The sequence below is a fragment of the Patiria miniata genome, unplaced genomic scaffold (assembly GCF_015706575.1).
Source record: "Patiria miniata isolate m_02_andy unplaced genomic scaffold, ASM1570657v1 HiC_scaffold_9, whole genome shotgun sequence".
NCBI classification, from domain to species: Eukaryota; Metazoa; Echinodermata; class Asteroidea; order Valvatida; family Asterinidae; genus Patiria; species Patiria miniata.
In genome coordinates, this window is record NW_024037076.1 from 12423395 (window position 1) to 12432078 (window position 8684).

Genomic DNA, 8684 nt, shown 5'->3' on the forward strand with positions numbered 1-8684 from the left:
CATATTTCTTTTGTAGGCCTACAAATAATGCTGCAATTGGCTGACCAAATATTTAGTAACATGAGTAACCTAGCTGCAATATAGCCTTCGTTTTTTGCAGTAAGATATTGCTGACCGAAACTGTATACAAATACACTTAGACAAATGCCAACTTCCAATACAATACATTAAGGTAAGGTATAGAGGGACGAACCTTTGTTCACAATACATTACAGTTTGTCCAAAATAAAAGTTAAATACTGTTCTTGTTTTGTTAGACAGTAATTCGCAATTGTTACCTTGGATCCAAATTACCTGGCATTTCAAGGATATAAAATGATTGTCGTGTATATTAATGCAAATTAAAACTTTGGTCAGTTACAATAAGATAATTGTTAGCCTAGCTGCAATTATAAATGACATTTATAATGTATTTATAAATGTATTTATAAATGACAAACATCAGTTTCAGACAAACATCAGTTTCAGCATTCGTGATTAACAAATATAAATTTATACAATTATTTACAAAATTGTTTTCGATGATGTTCCCATATGTCTTTCCAGATTCTAAGTATTTATCTGTAATGATAAACCGTGGACTCGTTCAACTCGACTTCAGCAATAATTTTGTCAAGATGCCGGTGATTACTTTCTCAGATTCCACCCAAGAAAAATATATATCTTACAAACACATGAGCCGAACAAAATATCAAGAACTCCCCGGTGGCCCCATGCTCTTTATTATGCCCATCCCACGTTTTTTTCCCGGGCGAGTATTTATAAAGACGGTACGGCCTCGTGTACTAAATACAGACATAAGGATCCCCGTTCGGTTTGCGCGCTGACTCACACTTCTTATACAAAACGGATGCAGACGAGAAAGTGACATAGCGCGACATCAAGATGGCTAGTCTTGTTTCTCCTTATTCCAACCATGAGTTCATTGGAAGATGGTTTATCTTTCTTTTTTTCAACCACTGAAAATATGACGATTAAAACACAAGACTGACTTGATTTCGCAGCTTGATTTGGAAGGAGTTTCATCAAGATACATGTAACCTGTTTTTATACTTACTTAATTAAATACAAAATTACCGTTTACAGCGCGTAAAAAGGTAGTTTGCAAAGTGCAGATATAAAAAAAGTTAGTATTAAAACGGCGTTCACAGCGCACAATTTTTTTCGGCGGTTCAGTAAACATGGCTTCTTTTGCAATGTCAGGCAACTACCATATAAATAATGCATTCTGGCTAAGTTTACACTTGGAGTAGTTGCGCTCGCGAAATCATCCAAGTGTGTTTTATCTACACATTAAACAAATCAAATTTTCACTGATTTGGAAAAGAGAAAATACGCACACGCTGACACTGACAGCCACATTCTTCTACTTTTCTGGCCAGCACGGGGAAATAAGCGCCTTCAAAAGCGGGCATTAAATAATCTATACGGTATGCGGCTGAAACAAACCCTCGTCGCTGATAATAGAATCATAATGTGCCGACACAGGTGATATGCAGACGGCCCATTCATAATGCATAGAATGAAATCGGCCTGTATACGATGATGGTTATTGGATAAAGCACATCATCCCCTATGGGGAAGAGGTTGCGATAATGAAGATGAGCCTTCAATGAGTTTATAAAGATGTTTATACACGCCAAGCACCTCCGGTTTGTTATTCAGAGTCGCCATCGTTATTATTATGTGCGGGCTGATCCCGCCAAGAATCAACTTTCATGAGAGATAAATCGCCATGGTAACATAAGGTGTGGTTTCTGAGGCAATTTCAACGACAGATTTCTTCTTCTTTTTTTCTTCCCCGCATACTCGTGGACATGTAGTCTACCTGTTGCGTTATACAGCAGTAGACGCGCAGATGTATCAATTTCGTGCAGTATGCTCAACCGAGGGATATAGTTTCGTATAAACGTAATTACATTGTGTACAATTCTTCAGGTTACTGCTGGTAATTTGTTGAGTATATAGCGGCATTATATTCCCCTTGTTAAATATTAGATATATCATGCGTGCATGTTGCACGACAAATTTTGGGACTTCACACGCAAACAAATCTGTTTGTTTTGTATAGTGAACGTCGTCAGTTAGAGACGTTTTATAAAGGTTCTAGATAGCCTAATCATTTTCGTTCAAAACGACATATAAATGCTCCAATTTCATAGTTAAATTGTTAAAAGAGCCCATGTGTGTTCCAAATTCCTCAGCTTTTTTTGTTATCATAGGGCCTACAATATTTCTTTTCAAATTATTCCCAATAGGTTCCCCTGCATGTAGTGAATATCACATTTACCTTTACAACTAAATTTAGAGTGACACTTGATACGCAAAATCAAAACTCATTCGATAAAGGGGATAGAATTCGCCATTTTGTACCAAGCTACATGCGACATTTGCATTCTACTGTGGCTTCCGTGGCTTCATGCATGAATGATTCAAGCAGGAAGCAATGTGCAAAATGGCCGGCGAGCTTAGAACTAAATTATACAGCATCTGCTAAAAAAGACGATGATAAATTTCGTCGGGGTTTACTTAGGAGCCAATCTTGAGCAACTGTCGTCTGCAATTGGGTACTATACACGCCTGTTTTAGCTGTAAAGCCCTTAGCATCACGACAGCAGTTAATCATTGATGATTGTGGGGAGATCTGGATTGTAGACATTATGCAGTGGGTTAATGTCTGACGCATGAACGAAATCTGGAAAAGGGAGAAGTGATTTTACATTTGGGCAGTGCGCATACATTTCCATACATGGAAGGGGTGACATGATGGATTTGCCTGGGCGTGCGAAATTGGGAAATACATGTCGTGGTGGCACGACTGCACATCGGTTTAACTCGTTTGAAAGTCTTGTACACATGTGTATTTTGAGAACCGTTTCGAAAATTCAATAAAAGATTTCCCTGGAATTAAGCCCTACGTTAACAGTCACGTAGGAGTCGATTTTGAATGTAAAGCATATGTTGTACACGCCACACACGTATTGAAAATTACCTCTCGCACGACACAACGTGTTTCAATTCAGTTCCACATGTGGTATTTTGACAGCAGTGAGTCCGTGTTTCAAGCATTCTACATGTGAATTATGTAAAATGTTCTAACAACAACCGATGACTTTGAGCTAAACCAATTGTAAGACATTATAAAAAAAAAATAAACATCTAATCTGCAAAGAAAAACATACGAAAGTGAATAGCAAATACTTATTTCAGTATACACGAAAGTATATTTTGCATAATTTTGCATAGTTACATGAAGTCATTGACTTCTATTGCAGCAATTTAAAAAAAAAGGAACAAAAAATGTAAAGTTGTGCGCTAAAAAATCCTGTAATGTTTACAGTGGCAAGAAATCGTTTCTGTGTATACTCTGACAACGAAGTTTAGTTATCAAGAAATGTTGATGGTTATTTTTTAACAGAACGATAACTCCTCATGCTATGAAGAGATTAATTTATTATTGGTGTCAAAGTTGCCACTTTCGACTATAATTTTATGCAATGTATGAAAACGAACACTAGGTCTACTGCATATTCAATACAAGGCCATAGTCATTGTCGCGTTTTCTAGAAAAGTAAAAACAGGAAGGGCTTCAAGGAATAACACACGTGATTGGTTGCCAAAGGTTGAAAAGTTCACTCACAGCCAATCAAGCCCTACGAGAGAAACCGCACGGGAGCGGCAGGACATCCTTCAGTGCAGTGACGTTCATGTGAGGAGCGGCCTTCGTGGAATGAATTTGGGTGTTTATAATTTATAGTAACCACAGTAATAGTGGTTACTATAATAGAGATATATACCCTTTTGGTTATATCAATGCATATTTTAAATTTACGAAGGGATTTCACAAAATCCAAAGGGTTTCTACTAAACGATGGGCAGGTTGCACTTTCAACGCATTACGTCGGGTATTTCGAGTATTTGCTAATAGCCTTGGCATTTCATGGTTTATTATGGTTAGCAAGCCGACGTACGTGTACTTCATTAGATCTATATAGCTTCATGGTGTATACATATTAAGATATTTTATACTCGTATTATTAGATATCAAAATACATGTATATACATCGTTCAACATTGGGAAGAAATGGTACAAGCAAATAGGAACGTGTTTATAGTTGATATGATGGCATTATGAAGTCTGAACATGTGCGAGGTGCTCATGAAAATATTTAAATGATTTTTTTTAAATACACGAAACTAATGAAAATGTTGCGCTTGGGCTGTTTACAAAGCACGTTTTAACTAGATTCACACGTCTCACACACAAGCTTTGAATATATAGTTATGCACGCTCACTAAACCTGTATTCAGATCTGATATGAAAAACAATCAAATTAGGGTTTGCTGGGGCAAGTCTGAGTGCAGTCAAAATATATGACTGCTTGTTTCTTCGTGTGCAAATTACCGATGGAAGTTTCTCTTTTTGCTGAATATTCCATCATTTCGCAGCCCACAGCTTAACAAGATTTTCCCGATTGTTAATGAACTTTCACCTCTACCATGCTGCTCGAACTATCATCAAACAGATGATCTACATAGCAGACTATAGGTTACTAAAGGTTAATCCAAACGCAGATATGGGCACCGGAAACGTCAGCGTCAATACACATGTATTGCGCGTCGTCGAATAGACCGACTGCATAAGCGGCCATCTTTGATGTGTGTTTTCTTACGTTAATTCATTAACAATGGATACACAACTGGTCTACCCATGCGCATCCCTTTTGAGCAAAAGCACACACCTGACAGAAACTGCAGTGTAAACAATCTAGACTGTGATTTGACTTTTCTGCACATTATACAATGTACCACGCGAATTCTTTTGTCCAGCTTTTCTAATAAATTCCACGCTCTCAAAATTCCAAACACGTCAGAGTTTTGTATGCACTTTTTGTTTGCATTGTCGTTTTGGAATGCACCCTTTTCTTTCCTAGGCATTGAGGGATCTGCCAATCCAATTCGACCCAAAAGAGCTGGAAAACCACTCAGGTGATTGACCTGTTTTTGCCCCCAGAAGACTAACGTAAAAAGTGAAATGATGAACAAGCCACCGTTTGAACTTTTTCAAGGATATTTGCCCATGAAAGGTTTATCATCTGCAAAAACTGGACCGTGAGTTTGGGCTACACATGCACCCAAATTCACGAGTAATCTTGCTCTTTCCCACAAGATGGGAAAATCCTATTTTTGACCCCTTTACAAACATTGCCTCCTTACACACTTGGGAGTCCTTTTAATTACACAGTATTTTCGGCTTCTGGCTAGCACCATTTTCGGTCTTAAGATACAGGTCCGTTGGCACAAAACAGATTTTTATAATGTGGACCATATATGCTATTATTGTTTTCCAATTATGGATACATGATAAGTCAAAAAGTAACTTGAATGGCTGAAGCTTTCCATTTTCTTTAAAATGTGGCTTAAAATATTTGGGCACTTTTAATCACCGAATTTTAAATTATTCATCAGAGCAGACTGGTATTAATTTGTAATGAACTTTATTTCATTGCTTTCATTTCTATTCGCAAGTTCCCAAAATGAATAGTTTGCCTCGCTTTCAATTTAATATGGCTGACCCGTGAATAAAGCATATTTACTAGCTACGCATCCCCTAAATGGCATTAAGATGTTTAACCCTGATTGGAGATGGAGAGCTTAATAGTCAGAAGCCAAATCCCACTCCATGCACTCTGAAAAGTTCCGGATCAAATTGACCCGAAATCCGGGTCATATTTTAACACTTTTGCCAAGGTTTCCGGATCAAAATGAAACTTTTTCCACGGTTTCCGTGTCAAAATGATCCAGAGAAGTGTCATTTTGACCCCCAAAAAATATCAGTGTGACCCTGAAAAGTCAAATCTGACCCGGATTACGGGTCAACTCTGACATGGGACTTTTTATAGTGTGGCATGAAGCGATGGTCGACAACTAAAAAGAAAAAAGAAGGCTCATAAACATTTTACATTGTTTAGATTAAAGGAAGACACTGGCACCTGCCTCGGTGACGGCCTGTTTAAGGCTAAATACCCTTATCCTATGCCAAGGATTCCGATGAGTGACGTAGCCGATTTAATCATTATCATCAATGTGTCACATTAAGCTGGAACAGGTGAGAGATCAACATGGCGAAAGGCCCGACACCAGCTGTTGGCTCAATCTTCAGCCGATGAAGATGGGATTTCCACGATTTTTGTTCTCGTTTTCCCTTGCTGGTCTGCTGGATAAAAATGAGTTCCAAGGTGGATCAACTTTGCAAGGTTTGATCTTGAAATCAAGAATTCCTCCAAGATCTTCCTCCAAGAATGCTAAAAGTTTTCACAGGTTTAAAAAAAAACCGGTTTCAAGAAAACGACACACGTACATGATATTCTAGGGCGATTCCAGGTCGCACGAATTAATAATTTCCCTGTCTGCAAATATGCACTTCTTGCTGTCACGATGGGATTAGCATTGATAATTCCAAGTCTGATCATTTGGTTCAGAGGCGGGTGTGTGATCATGAGCTGATGAATCTTGCAGTCGGAACGGACTTTGTCAGCTTTCGGTTAATTAATGAGTAAGGCACAGGACAAGTTGCAACTGGCTTACCGAGTGTTTCACGACTTCAACTGATGAAACACTTCCGATTTGGAAATGTGATGGCCGCAATGAAAATATCAACCGTGGAAATGTGACAATAAAGGTATGGCAAGATCGGTTTTGGTCTTTGGGAGCAGAAAATGTTCACTCAAACCCAAGTTGGTGGGGTGGGGGGCTATCTCTGCTGTTGTTGGACGAGTCATCGTCGCTGGTGATGGACTGTCGGTCGTGCGACCGTCGCGATCTCGTCGATGTCCTGGTCATGTTCTCCTGGGAGGAGTATTTCCGAATCCTGTCCATCCGCTTCTGTCGCAGCGCGTCGTACCTGCGCCGGATGGTGTCGTACCGGTCCCACTGGCCGTTGCCCTGCTTGGTTCTGGGTTCGATGTCCATGTTGAGTCGCTCCATGCTCTGGTAGAGCGACGGTGAGATGGGCTTGGATTTGGACCCGATCATGGTGCCGTCTGACGGTGTCGGGCCGCCGCTTATCCTCCGGTTCCTTGTGAGGGTGCTGGACCTGGCGACGCCCCCCGTGGCGTGCTCGTGCTCCCGGCTCAGGCTTTCCATTTGGAAGTTGATCACGGCGCTCTCTTGCGAGAGCTCGTGGCGTCTGCTCTCGAAATCTCGGTAGCTGTCCGCCGACATCTTCCTGCACAGGGGCTCCTTGGGGTTGCTGAGATGACCATTCTGGAGGCTTGGGTTCTGATGGTCGTTGCCATTTGTAAGCAAGCCGTTGTTTTCCAGGTTGACTCGGTTGAGAGACTCTGCTCGTCTCGGTAAGGACCCGGTGTGGCTGACCATCCCGTTGGCATCACTTAGACCGAGTGAGTTAGTACGGACCAGGCTGGCCAAGCGTCTCTGCTGGGGTGGAGCCTGCAGGCCCGTCATGTGCATCACGCTTTGAGATTCCAGTTCCTCGACGCGCAGTTCCAACTTCTGCTTCTCCAAATCGAGTCTCTGCATCTGAAGCTGCTCTCTCTTCAACTCCAGCACCTTGAGAGACAGCGCCGTGTTCTCCTCCTCCAGGATGCGCAGGCTGTCCTGCAGCCTGATGCCGTCTTTCAAGAGCTGCTCAAACGTCTGCGAGATGAGTGAGAGCACACCGTCCATGGTACACATCCCGTTGGAATCCGGCGGGCCAAGGCATTTGTCCAGGTCTCCCGCCATTTTGTAGGTCCCGGGGAACCCCGCGGCATCCCCGATCCCCTCCACGCACGGTGTGGTGCCGTCGAAGGGGTAGACCCGCCTCCCGTTGGCGTAGACTCTCCCCCCGCAGTCCAACAGAACCACCAGCTCGTCTCGCCCGCCGTTCGCACCTTCCACACGGTACAGCTTCAGACTGCAGGTCTCCATGCTCTTGCTGTACACGACCTCGGACGGCTGGCCGTTGAACGTGGGCGGAAACCGCTCGTTCGTATGTCCATTCCGTTTGAGTTTACCGTGATGACCACCCATTTTCTCCGCTGTGCCCTACCTGTGCGAGGACTGGCGAACCCGACGCAGATCTCGGCCACACCTGACGACGACGAGACACGTTAATAATATTATTCAGTAGATTAAATCGAGTTGTGTGAGGTCGTGCGTGATCCAGCTGCGTGTTAATGTATGCCCGGTGTTCACTAGCTCTAGACTGCCGTACTTCTAGCAACACACGTGTACAGAATCAACAGCTATGCGAGTATCAGTTCAGTTCCTTATGGCACACTCCTAATGAGTCCTATAGTGTAGGTCACAACGTAAAAGACTCCAGCTTCTCAACCTCAATAACATAAAATTGTAAGATCACTTTTCATTCTCTCATTATCTCCAAGCGACATGCCGGTACATTCTAAACAGAGGATCTTACAGATTGACACAGCAATATTCAACACTCGGCTAGTTTCCTCCTTACGACTAGGCGCGCATTATGTATGACCAGCTGTGAATTGACTATGTGCCAAAGTTGGCGAAGGGGGAATTATCATAATGCGAGTGCGGCTGCACGTACTCAGTGCACAGGAAGTTCGGTATGGTCCATCAGTGCGCGCGCATGTCAGGATGTGGTTTTTAACGTCAAGCCGGACGAGGTTAAGTACCCACACGTCTAAAGTGTGCCTTTTAAAGAA